General features: G+C 31.4%; 1 long non-coding RNA gene across 4 annotated transcripts in view; it reads right to left on the bottom strand.

The window, feature by feature from the left end:
• The window catches only part of LOC140696904 (uncharacterized), a 404,568-nt gene that overhangs the window by 325,865 nt on the left and 58,607 nt on the right, over positions 1-20,096 (bottom strand). The window contains exon 1 of one of the 4 annotated variants that reach the window (XR_012073555.1): positions 1,729-1,822. The exons of the other annotated variants lie outside the window; for them this stretch is intronic. This is a non-coding gene — a long non-coding RNA (uncharacterized lncRNA). Of the gene's footprint in view, positions 1-1,728; positions 1,823-20,096 lie in introns of those variants that run through there. 4 annotated transcript variants of the gene reach the window in all.

Here is a 20,096-nt window from a genome sequence, read left to right as displayed (position 1 = left end):
AAAAAAGATTTGTGGCAACCCTATGCTGTCAGATGGTTATTATTTTTAGCAATGAAGTATTTTTAAATTTAGGTATACACTTTTTTGAGACATAGTGCTCTTGTACACTTAAAAGACTACAGTTTAGTTAGACATAACTTTTACAACATATAAAACATAACTTTTATATACACTGGGAAACCAAAAAGTTCATGTGACTTGCTTTACTGTGATATTCCCTTTATTGCGGCAGTCTGGAACCAAACCTGCTGTCTTCAAGATACGCCTGTATTATTCTTTCTGCTAGTTACTGCAGCAAAGATTCACAAGCCAGCATTAACATCCTGTGTATTCTAGCTTGTCTCATTGTGTAAGAACATCATTCTTAGAATTGAGATCTCATGCTACTAAAAATAACCATGTACGGTTAGATAAGCTACTAAATCTGTCACTGAAATAGGTTCCTCTTTCTATTAAAGAAGTTTGCTTTCATTTGTTAAAATCTGTAGCTTTATGAGTTAACATTTGTGAGTTAAAGTTTTTTGTTATATTATGTCTATAACTCAACTCAGTAATTTCTTTAGAAAGAATTAAAATCTACTCTCACAGAGGCCACACCACATGTAACCAAATATGCTCTTGTATTTTCTAACAAAGAAAGCTAGGGGACATCTATTTTAATTTTACCCCATTCATAATTCCCAGGTGTATAAACACATACATATACACATACAGAGTAATAATAATATAATTCATACTCTGCATTCAATTAGCTTTTTAAAAACTTCAAATGGCTTTATTTAAAAACCTGATAAATATTAAAGCATTGAAAAATTACTTTAGAGTGAGAAAATGAGCTTAAATAACTTAATGCACATTTTCAGAGTTCATTACTTTACATTATTATGCAACTTTTGTGACACTGAAATGGTAACTCTTAAGTTTAATTGTAAAATCTATTTAAACCATTTTAAAGTTTTCTGGATATCACATTAAATGGTTAAGCAAATTAAAGTTTGGTAATTTAATTTGTCTATGAAAATAAGCTTGCTAAATTAATCCACAGCTAACATAATTCAAATAAATAGAAACAGGTTATAAGTTTTAATATAATCAGCATAATGAAAGTTCATGTAATAAAAAGCTCCATCAGCATAATACTGGATTTATTACCCAAAAACAGACAAGCATCTCAATTTTCTCTTAATCACTGATACAGGTAAGTCTTTTTACATGTAATAGGCCTTCAAACCAAAACCCTGAGTCTGAATCTAGAAAGAAGTCTTAGGATTGCTCTAGTTTATTTTTACTTGCTAAAAACTGCTCTCTGCACAATCTCGTCAGCAGAATCTAGAGGCAAGCACATTTGGGACTGGAATTCAAATCAGTCAAATCTGCTTGTTGTCGTCAATATTTTATATATTAATGAAAGGCAGAAGCAATAATTATAATTAACTTGAAGGCTTACGGAAAAACCTTTTAAACTATCTGTGCCTCCTTCCTCACTGGGAAAATATAAAATATTTTGAAATGTCTAGCCAATAAATTAAGCCTCACTGCAAAGAAATAATACATGCACATTAAATTTAAGGAAGAGACTCTTATAAGTATCTCATCCTAATGGAGACCAAGAGTTAGCATCTTATAGTTCTATTTTCCTTGATCATGAAATCTGCAGAACAAATTTAAGTCTCTGATCTTCTGGACAGTAGGACAAACACATTACATAAAATATCCATAATGACATACCCAAACTCCCTTGAACAACTTCTTCCATGGTTCAGTTATCTTTCCACACAGCAGAATAATTTTTTCAACTAAAACATTTCTCTAAAGAAAAATTCAATCCAATTACGCATGGCTTTGTGACTCACTGAGAAGAAATGTAAAGAAAAGAGACAGGAGTATTATGTAAATCTATGGAATATAGTTTGCAAAATTAATTTAGAGTTGCATTCAATAATTCATACCTAAAGTAAAATGATTTTGTATACCTCTTAGGATAACTAGTTAAAATCTATCTATCCAGCTTTTTTTCTGATCAAAACAGCATCAACCCAACACATATAACATCTAGGATCAAAATAACCAATTGCTATGTCGATAATAGAAAATGAGAAATAATGAAACAAAACTCTACTCTTTTGTGTATGGCCTCCCAGTTTTTGGTTTATGCACCATGAATAAGTCTGAGGAGCTTACAGAATCATGCTTTGCAATGTGTTAGTAAGGGGAGGTGTTCTATCACAGGGTGAAGCACCACTGCTCAGCAACCCAAATGCCTGGTGTGAATTTCAGCTCTATTTTGTGACCTGAGCAATCACCTCAACTTTTCTGTGATTCAGTTTCTCCATATGAAAATAAAGATAATAATTATTTCTATTGTACAAGGTGTTACAAGGCTTCCATGAGTCAGTGCATATAAATCGTTTAGAGGAGTGTCTACCATACAGGAAACATAAAATAAGACTAGTCTTTATCATTAATTTGTACAAGTGAATTAATAAGAACTATAAGCATGAGTTTGACCTTAGCATAATCTCTATTTTGTTGGTAATGAGAAAATATCTACTCCATTTTAATATATAGTTCTCATTTGAGACAAAATTAAAGTATAAATTACAATTAAGTTTGGTGATATTCACATAATTTCCCGTAATACTGAGAAGGATTGAACTTGCTTATTAAAAACAGGGACTGTGTAAAGCATAACTATTTCAACAATGTTTGGATTCCACAGAAGACAAGCTGGAGATCAGTGACAGGACACTCGAGGAGAAACATTTACTGGAGAGTAGAACTGGATATCTGGGGATAAAAATCAGTTACAGTCTGGCTGTGGGGACCCAAGTCTGTTTCTTGAGATACTAACACAAAGATTCTAATCTTTAAAAAGGCGGCATCAAGGCCTTCCATGACTTTGGTAAATCTGTAACAAGCATTAGACACTTAGTTTCAATGGATTTTGTCATCACTGCATTCTTTTTAATATAATTTAGACTGCTGTTTTCTAGAGAAATCAAGGAATGCTTAGTTTTTAAAATTCATTCATTCAACTCTATTGAGAAGGTAACAAACTATCTCTGCCAGAAACCCTGTCAAATTTATATCAACTTTGTCTCCATCCAAAGAGTGCACTTTGCTATGATTCTTTAAGTTTCAAATGGAAACATGTTTTTCACATTCTGATTGTGTGAACATTCCTGAATTATCTACATGAGTGCAGAGGTTTTGTTGTTAGGTAATTTTATTTTAGCACCAATTAGGCAGCAGTACATGAGAATTATAGAAATCTGCATTTAAGATTATCTCATTCATCCAATAAAAGTTTACTTCTCACATCAATACTAATGACCAGAAGTGAAGCAAATGATTATTTTTTTATGTCAGCTAAAACTGAGAAATAAAACTTAAACATTTCTAAATCTCTAAACTTATATCTACATAAGTTTTAAGGTTTTAAACTGTTCCTTAAAGTGTCTTTCTCTAGTCCCAGTCATGCACCAAAGATTGAGCATTTCAGAATGCTTTAGAATAAAAAATGTTGTTTGACACCATAGTGAAAAATAATGAAATTGTATCATTACACTTGTGAAAGGTGTCATTGGATTTTAGCCACTATGGTTAATTCCTTGTTCAAAACATATGGTCCTGATTTTCTTTCACTCATTGTTAAACATATGGTCTTGATTTTATTCACAGAAAATGTCTATCAAATGTCCACAGCTTGAATCAGAGAGCAGGGACAATATTTCTGTGTAAACTGTGAAGTTTAAAGAACGGTGAAACATAAGAGACTCATCATGTAGAAATACTGGATGTGAATAATCAACAGAAATCCAAATAGGGAATATGTGTTACAAATGTTAGCACAGCAATATGAGTTATAGGGGAAAAAATTAAGCTGTTAGCATGATTAAGTATATTAACACTTTCCATCACAGAAAGGTTTAACACAGCTTGCAGTTTGAGATACCAACTCTATATTGAGAGATGCTTACACATTCCACAGAACATCACAGAAGCTAGTATGATGTGAAAATCAGCAATGGAGTTTGCATCAGTGGCAACCAAGATAGAACTTCCTGCTAAAAGTCTATAATCATTCTTGAATATATGGCCAGAAGTTTTCAAATGTGCCAGAAGTGTTATTAATACTTTTTAAAAGCTATTAGAAAAAAAGCATTGATTATGACAAGAATAGCTAGCTAGATAACTATGCAATAATACAGAAAAAAATGTGTATTTTTGTAAGATTACCAGCATTCAATGCCTCTGCCATTTCTAGTTTTAAAACCACAGGTATGAATTTTTTGAGCATGTATTTTCACCTGTAAAATAAAATTTATATTATATATCCCATGTAGATGGACAGGTTCAATTCAGTTAACTACCTACAGGTTTAATTCAACTACCTAAAGTTGTTAGCATGTTGCTTGTTTCACAGAAAGCCAGCTATTATTATGAAGTACAACAGGTAATTTAGTGTAAAATATTCACAAAATAAAGAAAGACATGGACTTGGGTCTTGTCTTATCTTTTAATAAGCATCTTAATTATCTATCCTTATTATGTAGACATAATCTTTATGTATAAAAGGCAAATATGCAAACATTGGACTTTGTCTTAAAGAGTCTTTGATTAATATCACTAAGTATTAATTTGGAAGAAGAAAATGTCATGCTCCAAAGAGCTAACAAAATGATGAAAATAAAAAGCTCTTCTGACTCAAACTCTTCAACAAATCATCTCCAATAAACAATATTGCAAAATTTTGTCATAATAAAGTTACATGAACGCTTAGTTAGATTTCATTTTAGATTACTTATTTCCCTAAGCCATTTCAATGTTGCACTCAGTTTTTTAAATCTGAAAAATAAATATAATGTCCCTGCTGTTATTTATGATATAACAAGCAAAAAACCTGACTTTCAAGAAGTCAATTTTTCAAAAATTAGAAGTCTATATCAATAATTTACGTATTTTTAAGCAGTATCACAGAAATGTTCCTTTACAAGATTTCTTTACTTAAAGGACAGCCCTATAGAAATTCAGATTTATCAAGATAAAATATTCCAGTAACTTTTAAAAGGTTTAAATATAAATAAACCTTTTAAAATACATATATAAATGTATATATAAATGTAATCTAAATACAAAAATATAAAAAATAACTGAAATATTAAAATTCTTTAAATATAAAGTTCCTTGTATTTTACAGATATTTATAATAATATATAATAAATATATGCATTTTCAATAAAATAAAACATTACTATTACAAAAAGTCTAGTTGCTGGTTTGACAAGTTTTATAGCTGACTTCTTTGTGGTATATTACAATATTATACAAAAAATCATTTTAAAATGATGGGGCAAAAGTAGGTAAAAACAAATAAGCATGTATACTTACATTTGTATCATATCTACATCAAAATCATTTGACTATCCCTTATGTTTCTATTCTCTTCATTTAGATTGCAAATCTATTATTTCACATTTCAAAAATTTTCCAGCATGTGCTTTTTTTTATCTTCATCATCATTACTCTTGTCTGCTAACTGAAAACTTCATGTCTTATTTATTCCAATAATAAGAGATTTTTTCAGTCTCTCACTTTTCAAATGCTAATTCACCTCAAATACAGATTCAAAACAAGTATTTCTGTTTTATCTCTCTAGTTATATTATTCCCTCATTTAAGAATCACTGACTCCTAACTCTATCAATTCATGATTTTGGGGGTCTAATGCTCAAGGGCCTCCATAAAATGGTCTCTATCTACCCTAACAAGTATACATCTATCTATATTTTTAGTTATCTAAATATATGTGCTTGGATGTTCAGAAGTGTGTGTGTGTCTACCATATACAATTAAGTGTATAAATGTGATTTGTATATTATAGAAACACACATATACCTGCATGTATACATATGTTTAAAGCAAATGAAGTGTCTCATGGTCATGAACTTTGCTTTTCCTACATATATTTTGATCATTATTTAACTCATTTTCACACTCTGAGTAACGAATCAGTCAAAAATTTTGGGTTGCAGTGAAATGAGTGTTTTGAAGGAAATTTATAGCACTGAATGTGTATATTAGAAAGGAAGAAATATTTAAAATAAGTAAGCTAAATTACCACCTTAAGAAAGAGAAAGAGAATGGCAAATTAAATCTAAAGCCAATAAATGAGGCTCCAGGTATCTCCCCTAATGCTAAGGTGCAGGTGACAAGTTGAGATCCTCATGTCCTGACAGGCAACAGATACAAGGGACCTATGAGATAAATGGGTATTTCGAGGATCACACTTTTCTGGAAGACACAAAAGTTCTAAACATAAAGAAGGAAAAATTTTTGCAGAATAACCTTCGTATTCAATTAAGATACCATAAAGATCACAATTAAGGGATGTTTCTACACTAACCTTAAATTAAAGACTACTGTAGACTTATCTTACGAAAGCAAAAAATAAGCCTCAAATACTTAAATGATATTTCATTTACATATGTAATCTTGCTTTATGCTTGTAATAATCTCATGAGTCAGGCACCTTTATTACCTCAAATTTCACATGTGAGAATACCAAATCTCAAAAATGTTAAACGACAAACCAGGGTCATCTGGGTAATTTGACCAGGCAGTTCAAACACTTAGGTTGGTGTGACTGCAACCAGTCTTTATATCAACATTCGAAGTTTTTAATACTAATAAGCCATTTCTCAATAATGATTAAAATATTATTCATATGTTACTTCAGATGATGAGATTTCTTAAATCCTAATAGAAAGTCTAAGGCATCATTTACCTGTAACTACAAAAGGATAAAAAAATTACCTCTGTCTAAAATTAACTGGTATCAAGCAGTAAACTTAGAAATTCTAATATATACCTAAAAAGGAATTAATAGCACATTTTGATGACAGATATGCATTATTGAATTCAAACATTCGGTCAGAAGAAGAAAAAAACTTCTTAGTAGTGTCTAGCAGTTATTAATTTTTCTTCACTCATTCATTCAACAGGTATGTGCTGAAAGACTACTATGTGTTAGATGCTGTAAGAGGATATATTCATGTTTCACAAGCCACTCAGGTATTCCTAACAGTTTAACCCTTTAAATTTAAATTCCACCATTTTAACAACTAACTCTAAAATGGGAATATAAATAGCACGACCTTCATTCCTGGCAATTAAATGATACAAGATGACTGAAACAAGATACATTTGAGAACATGAGTTGAAAGATAACTGGAAAAACCCAAAATACACGGAGTTTAAAGAACATACTTCTAAGTAACACAAGGGTAAAAAAAAAAAGCTCAAGACAAATTAAAAAATATTTTCAGCTAAATCAAATTGAAAACACGTCATGAAAACACGTGGGATGCAGTGCTTAAAGAGAAAGTTATAGCACTAAAAGCATATATTAGAAAAGAAAGATCTAAAATGAATAATCTGTTTCTACCTTAGGAAACTGGAAAAAGAAGGTCACATTAAATTTAAAGTAAACAGAAGAAAACTACTAAGAACTGGGGTAGAAATCGATGGAATTGAGAAGGAAAATCAATAGAGAAAATCAATAAAAACAAAAGCTGATTCTTTGAAAAGGTCAATAAAATCAATAAGCCTCTCTCCAGGCAAACTAAGAGAAAAAGAGAAGTCATAAATTACTAATATCAGAAATGAAAAGAGGGATAGTACTACAGACCTGCTGGACATTAAAAGGTTAATAAAGGAATACTAGGAACAATTCTTTACCCACGTAGATTTGATAACATACAGGAGTTAAAAACTCATGTCCACACAAAAACCTGTAAATGAATGTTTATAGCAGCATTATTCATAGTTGCTAAAACTTGGAAGCAACCACAAGATGTCCTTCAGTAGATAAATGGAAAAATAAACCATGATGAATCTAGTTCATGTAATATTACCCAGTGCTAAAAAGAAATGAACAATTAAACCATGAAAAGGCATGCAGGAGCCCTAAATGTATATTACTAAGTGAAAGAAGCAAATGTGACAAAACTACCTACTGTATGATTCCAACTATTCGACATACTGGCAAAGAGAAAACTATGAAAATACTAAAAGATCCGTGTTTGCCAGGGGATGCAGGGGTAGGGGCCGAAAGTGCAGGTGGAGAGGATGAATAGACAGACACAGGATCTTACAGCAGTGAAAATATTCTGTGTAATATCATAATGATGGATACACGTCATTACACATTTGTCCAAATCTATAGAATGTACACCACCAAAAGTGAGCTGTACTGTAAACCATGGACTCTGGCTGATAATATGTCAATGCAATTTCATCAACTGCAACAAATTTACCACTCTGGTGAAGCATATTCAAAATAGGGGAGGCTATGCATGTATGGGGACAGGAGGTATATGGAAATCTGTCTTCCCCTCAATTCTGCCTTATAAAAGCAAAGACCTAAAAATAAATTAATTTTATAAAAAATAATACACTATCCTTCTGAGTAAGATACACATTTTCAGAGGCTATCAGAATATATCCTGCATCTGCATTATTTTGACCCAGTATACCTTGCATATACTATGGTTCTGACATGTGTGAAAATTAAGTCAATTCTTACTATGGATATTCATTTCTATGGCTGGTACATAAATACACAAAACATATTCTCTCTGCTTGTTTTAAAATGTCCTCTTTACTCAGGCTTACCAGACATAGGAGGAGGGCTTTGGGTGGGGGTAGGGATGGGAGTGGGGTCAGGGGAATGCACTGTTATAGGAAGCCTAAAGTGGAAAGCATCCCCACCTCCTTCACACTCTTTAAAAATGCACAAGGGAGAAAATACTTTGAAGAACATGTCAATTATCTGGAAATACAAAATGAGTAACACTTGCTTTCCTCAAGACAAAATGATAGAATAGCTAAACTAATAATCTGACCCACTTCTCTCCTTTAGAAGTACAGATAATAAACTATGTATTTGCCTGAAACTCTCTTTTGTTTTATAATTACAAAGAATGTTTAAGTTACAAAGATTAGCACAAAATAGTTTCACAAAACAAATATGTTTAGTTTAAATCTGTAATCATAAAATGAATACTCCCTTTAAGCAATACCCAGGTTTAGAAACCGAAAAAGTCAGCTTGACATGCCCCCCTTGTCTTTCCCCATTCACATTCCTCACTATCCCTCACAGAGGTCACTGGTATCATGATGATTGGGGTAACACTTCCTTTGCTTTTCTTTATAGTTTTGCTACTTCTTTAAACTACACTCAATAATGTAGTTTAGTTTTGCCATTTTAAACTTTATATTATATATATATATGTATATACTTTCTCTGTTTTTTGTTTTGTTTTGTTTTTTATGATAATGGCAAACCACCAGAGGACATGATACCAATTCTTCCTCACGGCCTTAAGAAGGAATCAGCCTTGCCAACACCTAATCTCAGGCTTTTCGCCGGCAGAACTGTGAGACAATAATTTTGTTTGTTTGTTCGAGCCACTCAGTTTATGATGGCTTAACCATAAAGTAACTCACTTTCTGGTGGTTTGACATTTAGCAGCAGCCCTAATACACAAACACAACCTAGCAACTCTATTCCTAGGTATATATTAAAAAGAATTGTAAACAGGGTCTCAAAGGGGTACTGTACTTCAATGTCCACCGCAGCACTATTCAAAATAGCCAAAAGGTAGAAACTACCCAAATGCTCACCAACAAATGAATATATAAACAAAATATGGTATACACATGAAATGAAGAATTATTCAGCCATAAGAAATGACTTCCTGATACATGCTACAACATACATGAGCCTTGGAAACATGATGTTAAGGGAAATAAGCCAGACACAAAAGGACAAATATATTATTTATATGAACTTTTATATGAACTTTCTAGAAGAGGCAAATTCATAGAGGAAAAAAGATGAGAAGCTACCAGGGGCTGATGTTGGGGGCGAACACAAAGGGTATCTATTACATAAAAGTAACAGAATTTCTGTTTGCATTGATAAAGTACTGGGACTAGATTGTGTTGTGGTTGCACAATATTGTGCATATAATTAATGCCACTGAATTTTACACTTAAAATGGCTATATACATGCATGTGTATGTGTGTATATTTACTACCATAATTTTTTTTTACAGAGAATGCATTATAATGTTTTATGAAAGACATTCAAATATACTTTCTACAACCTACCTAAATTTATCTCAAAATATTACTCTGGAAATGACCTGTACTATTTATGCTGTTGACCTATTTAGGTTATACTGTGAGACTTCCTATATCTTTCCCCATGTGTTTTGTCAAATCTGCAACTGGAACAATTTTAAGTTGCTTGTAGTATATAAAGGATGCCATACTAGGTCTAATTTTTTTTAATTCAAGTATAGTTGGTTTACAATGTTGTGTCATTTTCTGGTGTACAGCGTAACAGTTCAGTCATACATATATATACATATATCATTTTCATTTTTTTAATCATTAAAAGGGAACAAAACTTTTCATCCTTAAATCAGAGATAATTCTTAAAGTGCTAGTTTTGATAGTTAAAGAATTGTCTTAAAAGTATAAAAAAAGATATTGATGGCTCATGGTCAATAATTTTCTTGAAGCTAACCCTGGTAGTTTCCAGAAATACGAACAAATATTCTATACCTTCTCATTCTAGGTATGCTGAATTATTCTAGCTTTTTCTCTTTCCTTATTTGTAACTTCTCTGTCAATAAAAAATATGGCTCTAATTAGTTACAACATATTTGCTTATTTTACAAACACTTCTACACCCCTTAAGTAGTTTCAGAATTGCCAATCTTGTGAAAAATATGTTAAATAAAGGTATCTCAGAAAATCCAATAATAGCTTTGCAAATATTTTGTATTATGTCCATCTCAATTTTTAAAAATCTGTAGCTCAATGGAGATATAATTGATGGGACAAAAATAATTCATTAAATTTATTATTTGTACTTCTCGTCCAGAGAACTCATCCAATTTTATTATGGCTTGTATCACTCTCCTACATTGCTCATTAAGTAATATAAGCATCAGTCTTTTTAGATATTGGAGATAAAATATCTACCTTAACATGTGCTAATATTTCAGATTAAGAGATGCATTATTCACAACACTTTGTCACTGTTCCATAACATATAATAGTGCAAAGGAATACTTTGACACTACACTCATAAAGCCAGTATTATTAGCAAAAAATCGTGCTTCCTGTATCTCAACTTACACAGTATGTGAATTGCTTTGTAAGGGCATTGTATTTTAGTAAAATGATTTCCCTCTTCCTTTTAGTATGTACACCTAAGTTTGGCATGTTATTATTTTTATTAACAACTCTGTTCTTTTATTTGACTTATTATGTCACTTCTCTTATCCAAACGTTCTTGTTATAAGTAGGTGCAAGTCTCTAATTTATGTGTCTGCTAATATAATTGTGCTTAAGCATGTGTTTATTATATGGTCAATACATATATTGACCACATAGTTTAAAGACAAATGATTTCCTCTTCTTACTCCATTTTATAGAAGCAGGACTTTTACTGACATTTTGGCAAGGAGAGTATGTTAGTAGAAATATCTTATTTCGATGAGTTTCAATGCAGAACACTATAGGTTTACAGTATATTAATTGGAATAAAGAACAAGTGGGTCTTCCTACTGGCTATGATGGACTAACTTGTATAGTTAACCAGAAAACTGGACAAAATATATGAAATAATTTTAAAAGACAGGACAATAGGAAACATGGAACATTCTGAACACTGAAAGAAGGGACACAAAATAAGTGAATCTTATGGTCATGCAATGTATCTGCCTGGAGGAAATTAGTGAACTGGAAAAGGAACGAAAACAAGACAGTAGCACTGAGGAGTTTAGAAGAGATTAGAATACATGGGTCAGTGATCTGGAGAAGTAAAAGCTATGCAAAATCAAAAGTCCTGAAATCTCCTGAGTTAACTGCTGGACACTAAGCCAGACATACTTAGGATAAAATTTTGTGAGGTCAAAAGAATGCCAGATGGAACAAGGTAAATTAAATAATTCCCAGAGCAAAGAACTGAGAGATATTTGAGCTCTGAACAGCCAGAGTAGAAGCACATGAAGAACACTATCAACTTTAGTAGAGATTTCAGAAGGGTCAGGTTAATCTGGTAAAGATAAACCCAGGGTTAAGGTTACCTTAAACCTTCCCTAAGAGATAATTAAAAATAAGCCTCAAAATAACAAAGCTGATCTTCAAGAAAATTAACTTGCTGTAAGAAAAAGATCAGAATTATTTAAATAACAGAAATCAATTCCATCACTGAATAATAAAAAGTTGCAATGTCTAGTATCCAGTTAGAAATTGTCACAGATGAGAATATATGGGAAAATGTGACTAAATGTCAATAAGAAAGACTAATTGTCAATAGAAAAAAAATAAATGACAGATATGATATATAAGGGACCTAAACCAGTATTAGAAATATGTGAGATATGGTCAATGATTCAAAAGAAAAGAACAAAATGAAGACAGAGAGGAAATACTCAAAGGAAAAATTTTAGAAATGGAAAATACAGCATCTAAAATGAAGATATAATGGTGTCAAGTTAAGAACAGATGTATATATAGAATAGATACACAAGTTTATACTGCATAGCACAGGGTAATATATAGAAGATCTTGTGGTAGCTCACAGGGAAAAAGAATGTGAAAATGAATATATGTACATTCATGTATGATTGAACAATTGTATACCAGAAATTGACACAGCATTCTAAACTGACTATAACTTAATAAAAAAAAAGGAATAGATGAGAATCTGCAAAAGACCGGAAAACTTAAAAACCCAGCAACCAGAAATTATGCAAACTGAAGCACTGAAAGGAAAAGGGCTGAAAAAAATGGAGTTTCAGTGACTAGTGGGACAATTCAAGTAGTTTAGCATGTGTGTAATTAAAGTCCTATGAAAGTTTGAGGAAGACAGAAAAATATATTACATAAAATAGTGTAAGAAATTTAAAACTTGGTGAAGTGCCTAAACCCATCCAAGATACTGAGAAATCACTAGGCAGAATGAATACAAAAACAATCAAAGCTAGAAGACATAATACACTCATGGAAACCAATAATAATGACAAAATAATAAAAGAAGTTAGAGAAAAATGTTACATCACATGCTGCAGAACAAAGATAATAATCACAAACTTCTCATCAGAAACTGTGAAAAATGATAACAATGAAATGATGCCTTTCAACTATCAACTTAAAATTCTATATCCACTAAATATATTAGTAAAAAATAAGGCAAAATAAAGATCAATTTTTAATCAAGCAAAAGCTGGAAAAAATTGTCAGCAGCAGACTTGTAATACGGGAAATAAATCAGACAATTCTTGAGGCTGAAGATACATGCTACAAGATGAAGTTTTTCAAAAAAGGTATAAAGAATGTCAGAAATGAAGATCAATGAATCAAAACAGCCTAGAAATAAGTCCAAGAACTTACAGTCAATTAATCTAAAACAAAGGAGACAAGAATGTACAATGGGAAAAAGACAATAATTTCTCTTCAGTAGGTGCTGCTGGGAAAACTGGATAGCTACAAATAAAAGAATGAAATCAGAACATTTTCTCACACCATCTACAAAAATAAACTAAAAATGAATTAAAGACCTAAGTGTAAGCCCTAAAACCATAAAATAAAACTCCTAGAAGAAAACATAGGCAGTATAATCTTTGGCACAGGTGTTAACAATTTTTTGGATTTCCCTCCTCAGGCAAGGGAAACACGAATAGAAATAAACAAATGGGATCTAATCAAATTTAAAAGCTTTTGCAAAGTGAAGGAAAACATTAACAGAATGAAAACACAACCTGCTGAATAAGAGAAGATACTTGCAAATGATACATCTAATAAGTTAATATATAAAGAATTCATATAACTCAATACAAAAAAAAGATTAAAAAATGAGGCATTTTTCCAAAGAAGATATACAGATGGCCAACAAGCACACGGAAAGATCTCAACATCACTATTTATCAGGGAAATGCAAATCAAAACCACAGTGAGTTATCACCTCACACTTGTCATGATGGCTATTACCAAAAAGACCAGAAATAAGAAATGTTGGTGAGGATGTGGATAAAGAGGAACCCTATTACACTGCTGGTACAAATGTAAATTAGTACAGCCACTTTGGAAAACAGAATGGAGGTTCCTCAAAAAATTAAAAATAGAACTACCATACGACTCAGCAATTCCATTACTGGGTACATATCTGAAGAAAACAAAAACATTATTTAAAAAAATATACATACTCATAATTGCCAAGACATGGAAGTAACCTAAGTGTCCAACAACAGATAAATGGATAAAGGTGATGTGAGATGTCAGCCATTAAAAAAATAAAATTTTTCCATTTGCAACAGCTTGGGTGGACATGGAAGGTATTATGCTTAATGAAATAAATCAGACAGAGAAAGACAAATACTATATCTTTTCCCTTATATGTGGAATCTAAAATATAAAATGAATGAATAAACATAATAAAACACACAGACTCATAGATGCAGTGAACTAGAGGGGATTAAGAGATAAACTACTAGCAGTAAAATAAGATACAAGGGTATAGTGTACAGCACAGGGAATATAGCCAGTATTTTATAATAAGTTTACGTGGAGTATAATCTATACAAATATTGAATCACTATGTTGTATACCTGAAACTATAGAATATTATTATTGAAGTCAAATATACTTCAACTAAAGTATAAAAACAAACCAATTTCCATGGAACCCCAATCATGACAAATGTTACTATATAATTACAACCATAAAACTATATTTAACCATCTTATGCATTTAGATCTTGATCCTAAAGTAAATTTATGAATTAAGTACAAAAAATAAAGCCAAATAAGTTCACATTAAAAAGAAAGAATGTCAGAAATGGTAAACAGATGGTAAGTATAAAAGATAACTTTTATTTAATGTATTTAAGAGACAATCATTATTTAAATAAAAATTTAAATTTTTAAATTTAATAGAAATTTTGGATCAGTGCACTTTGAGAGGTCATTATGCTGAATGAAATAAATCAGAGAAAGACAAATACTGCATTATCTCACTTGTATATGGAAGTTTTTTTTCTTAATTTTTTTAACTTTTTTTATTGAGTTATAGTCATTTTACAATGTTGTGTCAAATTCCAGTGTAGAGCACAATTTTTCAGTTATACATGAACATATATATATTCATTGTCACATTTTTTTTTTGCTGTGAGCTACCAAAAGATCTTGTATATATTTCCCTGTGCTATACAGTATAATCTTGTTTATCTATTCTACATTTTAAAATCCCATTCGGTCCCTTCCCACCCCCCACCCCGCCTCCTTGTCAACCACAAGTGGAATTTTTTTTTTTTTTAAAGCCAAACTCACAGAAATAAAGAATAGAACCAGAAGTTGGGGAGAAGGGGATATGATAAGATGTTCGTCAACGGATACAAGATTTCAGTTACAAGATGAATAAGCTTTAGGGATCTAATATGGAGGAAGGCTGACCTAGTTAACACCACTGTATCATACACTTGAAAGCTGCTAAGGGAGTAGACCTTGAATGTTTTCACAAGGAAAAACAATTATAATGCTGTGATGTGATAGATACGTTAAATAAACTTACTGTTACAATCATTTTATAATATCTACTTATTTCAAATGATCATACTGTACACCTTAAACTTACACAAATTTATGTCATTATTTCTCAATAAAATTAGAAAAAGTGAAAATGAAAAGAAATTATTCACAGTATGTTATTTGTAAAGAAGACTATCAGATTAGTATTTAGCAGCAGAGACATTGCTGGAAAATCCCCACTTATTTGAAAATTGAACATACTACTAAATCACTCATGATAAAGAGAAAAAAATCATAGAGATTAGGAAACATTTTGAAATGAAAACATAATCAATTGTGAATATGTGTATAAAGCAGAGGAAGTTCCTCAAAAACTATTACTTCTGAGTGTTCTACAAAAAAACCCAATAAGGCAAATTTTGGAAAGTAAGCTGTAAGTAGAGGAAATGACTAGCAGAAATGGATTTTCCATTTTTTGTTGCTTTGATCTGGGGTAGAGTGAATCATAGTTGTATTTTTGTGAGGTGGCTAAAGCTATGCGAGAAACCCGACCATCTTTCTGGATGTAACAACGAGAGAAAGCAGCCCAGGGCAACAAAAATCCTTTGAGAGCAAGAAGAATCACTGGGTAAAACAGCTGAAAAGTAAAATATCAGGTTTTGTATACAAACTGCCCACGTCTCTTTCTGATCATGTACCACTCACATTTGAGGAGATTAAAGTCACTCTATACTGGAATTTGAACGAGTCTTCTGCACAGGTGTAATGAAATTTATATCTGACTCTATGTTATTTGCCTATAAATAACATTTTTTTTACAATAACCAAGATTCAATCTACAAAAACTTGACATACTAAATATGATAAGACTTTTGAGGAAAAAAATGTTAACACATGCCAACCCAGATGTTACTCAGATGTTGAAATGATCAAAGAAAAGCTTTGAAGCCCGTATTATAAACTGTGATCAATGAGGTAAAGAAAAACAAAAATAATAAAATGATAGAAAATTTAGCAAAAAAAAAGAATTTTTTAAATTTAAATTTTTAGAATTGAAATTTTCAATGACTAAAATAAAAAAAAAATACCTGAATAGATTTAAAAACAGAATAGAAAAGACAGAATAAATTAAAGACAGACTGATTTTAAAATATCCAATCAAAAGAAGTGGGAAGCAGAGATTTAAAAATAAATAAAACCTAACTATCTGTGGGACAATGTCAAAATATGCATGTAGAGGAAATGACTTTGAGTACGAGAGAATAAGAGACTGAAAGGTGCAGAAAAATAGTTATTATGGCTAAACCTACCCAAAATTTGTAAATGGAAAGATTACAGATTCAAGGTTAGTGAAGCCCAAACAAGATAAATATCAATGAAATTATAAGCAGACAAATTATAGTCAAGCTGCAGAAAACCAAAGATAAAAAGAAAAATCTTGAAAGCAGCTAGAGGAAAATGACATATACAGAGAGAAATAATTCAAATAAATATGGACTTCTCATCATAAACCATGGTGGACCAAAAAATGAACATCATTAAAGTGCTTAAGGAAAAAATAGAAAATTCATCATTGTTTATCCATTAAAAATATATATCAAGGATGAAGGCAAAACAGTAAGAATTTCAGGGAAAAGACAAAAGATACTCTTCTCAATGGACCCCTAAGGAATGCAAAAGGGAGCACTTCTGACTGAAAAGAACTAATACCGACAGGAAGCAAGAGCTTAAATAAATGAAAATCTTTAGAGATATTTATTATATATAAAGCTTACCTCATTAATGTAATCTTAAAAACTGAGTGTAAAGGAGTGCTTAAAGAGAAATCACAGTCTGACATATAATGTCAAAAGGAAAAAATCTTATGAGTTTAAAGTACATCTGTTAAAATTGCCAATTTAATTTCTCAACAGAATTTAGAGAGGAAATGAAAACAAAGGGTTTAAAATTTTTTCTGTGTACCAAGTAGATTTACGTCCCTTAATACTACTTGGCATTAGCACTACAATTTAATGATATTTCACATAATGTGCTAGTCATCATACAGATGGTGTGTACATTACAGCCTGAGTGAATAGGCTCAATTTTCTCCAAGTTCAATTTCCTTTTAATAGACTTATAAAGCAAGAATGTAATGACTCCAGCATGGACACAAAAAACTGTACCCCATAGGCTAGCAAAACATATTTTTGTAAGAAACATGATACCATAGGAGAATACTCACTTTTTCTGCAAAAAGCGTTATCATTATTACAAGATAAAGATTATATAGTGGTATTTGGAAATTTATTAACCACTTTCTCCATGATTTTATTCATTGAATCTTTGTGGTAACTGATTTATTAATAGTCTTCAATAGGCTTTATCTTTACAGCAATGCTATTGAATAACCTAGTCTTCAGCATTCTCAAAAGTTTTGTGTCAACCAATTTCTTCATCTTCATGGTTTCTAATTAATTCTATTGTAATACATGCCCTCTGCCTTATCTATTAAATAGCTGAAGTAGAATTCAAAGTTTTATGTGTTTCTAACTTTTCTGTGTTTGTGTTTTATGTGTTTCTAATTTTTACACCAAATAGTGTACTTGACTCCAGTTATCATTAATGGTTAAAGTATGCTATATTTAAATATCTGAAAGACTGCCAAAGGAAGAAAGATCAGATTTCTTTTGTTTATAGTGGAATAACTTTCCAACTCTTAGGAATATACAAAGATGGAATGGACTGCTTAGAAAGATGCTGAAGTTACTATCATTATGTATTATTTAACACAGTCTTGAAAACAACTGGAAAGACATGATAGCACATACTAAATAAAAAAATTTGAAACTATTGGAGCACTAATTTAAAGTCATTTTTTACTCTAATAATCTATGATGGTACGACATTGCATTTGACTTATTTAATATCATAAAATTAGGGTCTTGATTTGAAAGATATGTGTGATTTATACTTTATACTCATATATAACAATTCAAAGCAAAAGCAATTAAGATATCTGATACTAAATCAAATTCTTTTCAATTACCTTTTCACTTCCTCTTTTATTCTATTGCTTTCCTTTTTTTTCTAGCATTTAATATGTTTCCTTGTTATATCTTCCCCTTCTTCTAAGTATCTCCCATTTTTTTTTATTCTCACCTTAACACACTTAAAAACTCCTAGAATCAAATTTCTTTGTCAGCATAACTCATCTGTAAGGTCCTCTTTGAGCCTAGTTGTTGGCAAGTAGGTAATTATTAAACTTGAAATTTTCAGCCTTAAGGAATTTCACAATGGCTCTCATTTCAGTTAGTTCCCCAAAGACTATCATATAGTGCAGTGGGAATCAGATTAGGTCCCACAGTAAATAATGATTTATTGGAATGCAGACATGCCCATTCATTTTCATATTGTCTATGGCTGCTATTTTGCTTCAGTGGTAGAGTTCAATAGTTGCAACCAAGATATATGGCACCCAAAGACTAAATATTTATATCTGGATTGTTATAAAAAAAAAAAGTTTGCCAACTCTTTCTCAAAATTTACTAATGGCATCTATTCCTTTAAACCAATGGGCAATTTTTTTTCCAGTTGTGGGGTTTTTTTTGTTTGTTTGTTTGTTTTTTTTGACCTTTCTTTTGAGTCTATGTGGTCAGGAAGCAGTCCTTGTAGTTAAGTATTCTGCTTCTAGAATTCTTTATCAGGGTGATATTCCAAACTCTGACACTCACTAGTTAAGTCTTGTTGCCCCTTACCTGTTTAAAATTTGTAGTTAACATATAAAGTGGATAATAGCAACATTGACGTAGATGGTTTTGAGTACTTGATGAGATGATACATATTAAACTCAATGGTTTAGTATACAGTAGAATCTCAGGGCATATTATCTTCATGTTAAACAATGTGTTGAAGGTTCACTGAGTTTAGATGACTTATCAGAGATTACATGATTAGATACAGCAGGACAGACTAGATTCTGGGCCTTAAGCCTCTCAAGCCAATACAAAATCTAATGTAATTCCTTTCTTTCTAGACCTAACTGCAATATTTGGGGGAAATCTCACATTGAAAACATGGATATCAAATTTAGAGAAATCATCCTCTCATCCTTCAGTTCAACCACCACATACACACCTTTTGTTCTTTCTTGAACTCTCAACCCTTCCTTAATCTCTTACCTACTGCACTCACTTATAGTTCACTTAAAAATATTTGAAGAATCTTACCACCTAAATTCTACAAATTCACAGGTATTCATGCAAATATTGTGCACGTTTAACACTGTTAATATGGTTTGTTCAACCCCTCTCCTAGAACTCTGTATCCATTTCCTACCATCAACACAAAGATGCTAATCCAGCAATTAATATCCTCTCCACTGCATTATTCTTTCCTCTACTTGAATCATTCCTCTGAGCAAAGAAACATGCTGAGATATGTCCCAGTAAAAAGAAAAACAAATTTCTTAATTCCCTATATCTCTTCATTATAACTCATATTCTTCAT

The sequence above is a fragment of the Vicugna pacos genome, chromosome 6 (assembly GCF_048564905.1).
Source record: "Vicugna pacos chromosome 6, VicPac4, whole genome shotgun sequence".
NCBI lineage: Eukaryota > Metazoa > Chordata > Mammalia > Artiodactyla > Camelidae > Vicugna > Vicugna pacos.
This window is presented reverse-complemented; position numbering and strand designations above follow the sequence as displayed.